Below are 2,863 nucleotides of genomic sequence, written 5' to 3' on the forward strand. Positions count from 1 at the left end.
TATTGGGAAATGAATGTTGAAGAAAAGTACACTGAATTTAGACTACCAAACGGCTATTTAGGCCCAATCACCACCTATTCAGAGTAAGTTACTATAGATAGTTCAGTTTGAAACATTCTCTATGAAATGGGCTTTTACATTATGTGTAATTAATTGTATGTAGTTACCTATTGGTGTATTTCCATTTTAAAGTGGTTTATAAATGTGGATGATGGTAGTATGGGAAAATAAAAAAAATTGACATTTTCATGTTTACTTTTAGAAAATACTAATATCAATTGACCAAAATACCAACAAATTCCAAAATAGGTAGATGCAAAAATGTAATTTAAGCAAGTGGTGCCTGGACTTCAAAATAATAATGTTCACAAAAGGCTCCGCTGAGATTCGAACTCAGGATCTCCTGTTTACTAGACAGGCGCTTTAACCAACTAAGCCACGGCGCCGGTGAATGTGCCCGTGAAAAAAGGCTTTATATTTCCATCATGTATATCTCAAGCTTTGTAATTTACATTTTATACGGTGTTGTGTATTTAATTAATTACTCAAGTGAGCTTCATTGCAGAACATAAATTAAGCGATTATTGATCCCATAGTTTACATTTCAAACATTTACAAGCTCGGACAATGGTGTTCGGTCATAACGTCGTCGCCCCAGACTCAACCTGTGTGTCAAATCAACATGTACTTGTGTCATGCTTCGTAAACACACAGGTGAGTAACAGTGAAATGCTTTACGGCCCTTCCCAACAATGCTGAGGAAGAAATCTAATTAAATACACACTGATCTGGGGTGTCGTGCTGCCGCAGCGCGGGCTCTTCCTCTTTCACTTTGACTCCAGAAAACACGGAGCTGGTTAAACCATTTATAGGAAATTAATTATGATGAATTCTAAATAAATTAAATTTAATTACCACTAAAAATCTAAAATATAATGCAATCTGCGAACGTTACCAAGGTTAAGTTATTGCCTAGGGTTCTACCAGTGGATCTGCTGGGCCAGCCCCTATATTAACAGCAGGGTTCTACCCCTATATTAACAGCAGGGTTCTACCCCTATATTAATAGCAGGGTTCTACCAGTGGATCTGCTGGGCCAGCCCCTATATTAACAGCAGGGTTCTACCAGTGGATCTGCTGGGCCAGCCCCTATATTAACAGCAGGGTTCTACCCCTATATTAACAGCAGGGTTCTACCCCTATATTAACAGCAGGGTTCTACCAGTGGATCTGCTGGGCCAGCCCCTATATTAACAGCAGGGTTCTACCCCTATATTAACATCAGGGTTCTACCAGTGGATCTGCTGGGCCAGCCCTTATATTAACAGCAGGGTTCTACCCCTATATTAACAGCAGGGTTCTACCCTTATATTAACAGCAGGGTTCTACCAGTGGATCTGCTGGGCCAGCCCCTATATTAACAGCAGGGTTCTACCCCTATATTAACAGCAGGGTTCTACCAGTGGATCTGCTGGGCCAGCCCCTATATTAACAGCAGGGTTCTACCCCTATATTAACAGCAGGGTTCTACCAGTGGACCTGCTGGGCCAGCCCCTATATTAACAGCAGGGTTCTACCCCTATATTAACATCAGGGTTCTACCAGTGGACCTGCTGGGCCAGCCCCTATATTAACAGCAGGGTTCTACCCCTATATTAACAGCAGGGTTCTACCATTGGATCTGCTGGGCCAGCCCCTATATTAACAGCAGGGTTCTACCCCTATATTAACAGCAGGGTTCTACCAGTGGACCTACTGGGCCAGCCCCTATATTAACAGCAGGGTTCTACCCCTTTATTAACAGCAGGGTTCTACCAGTGGACCTGCTGGGCCAGCCCCTATATTAACATCATGGTTCTACCCCTATATTAACAGCAGGGTTCTACCAGTGGGCCTGCTTTGCCAGTCCCTATATTAACAGCAGGGTTCTACCCCTATATTAACAGCAGGGTTCTACCAGTGGTCCTGCTGGGCCAGTCCCTATATTAACAGCAGGGTTCTACCCCTATATTAACAGCAGGGTTCTACCAGTGGACCTCGTAGCCAGGGTTCTACCAGTGGATCTGCTGGGCCAGCCCCTATATTAACAGCAGGGTTCAACCCTTATATTAACAGCAGGGTTCTACCCCTATATTAATAGCAGGGTTCTACCAGTGGATCTGCTTGGCCAGCCCCTATATTAACAGCAGTGTTCTACCCCTATATTAACAGCAGGTCATTCACTAGGTCCCCCCGTGTGGTTCTGGGATTTTTGCTCACCGTTCTTGTGATCATTTTGACCCCACGGGGTGAGATCTTGCGTGGAGCCCCAGATCGAGGGAGATTATCAGTGGTCTTGTATGTCTTCCATTTCCTAATAATTGCTCCCACAGTTGATTTCTTCAAACCAAGCTGCTTACCTATTGCAGATTCAGTCTTCCCAGTCTGGTGCAGGTCTACAATTTTGTTTCTGGTGTCCTTTGACAGCTCTTTGGTCTTGGCCATAGTGGAGTTTGGAGTGTGACTGTTTGAGGTTGTGGACAGGTGTCTTTTATACTGATAACAAGTTCAAACAGGTGCCATTAATACAGGTAACGAGTGGAGGACAGAGGAGCCTCTTAAAGAAGAAGTTACAGGTCTGTGAGAGCCAGAAATCTTGCCTGTTTGTAGGTGACCAAATACTTATTTTCCACCATAATTTGCAAATAAATTCATTAAAAATCCTACAATGTGATTTTCTGGATTTTTTTTCTCATTTTGTCTCATAGTTGAAGTGTATCTATGATGAAAATGACAGGCCTCTCTCATCTTTTTAAGTGGGAGAACTTGCACAATTGGTGGCTGACTAAATACTTTTTTTCCCCACAGTAAAACACACCACCCC

At 43.2% G+C, this 2,863-nt stretch overlaps 1 non-coding gene across 1 annotated transcript; it reads right to left on the minus strand.

Moving 5' to 3' along the window:
- Positions 1 to 372: 372 nt before the first annotated feature.
- trnat-agu lies at positions 373 to 446 on the minus strand. The gene has a single exon. It is a non-coding gene; the product is annotated as a tRNA-Thr (tRNA).
- Positions 447 to 2,863: the final 2,417 nt, after the last annotated feature.

The sequence above is a fragment of the Oncorhynchus mykiss genome, chromosome 6, assembly GCF_013265735.2.
Source record: "Oncorhynchus mykiss isolate Arlee chromosome 6, USDA_OmykA_1.1, whole genome shotgun sequence".
Lineage (NCBI taxonomy): Eukaryota > Metazoa > Chordata > Actinopteri > Salmoniformes > Salmonidae > Oncorhynchus > Oncorhynchus mykiss.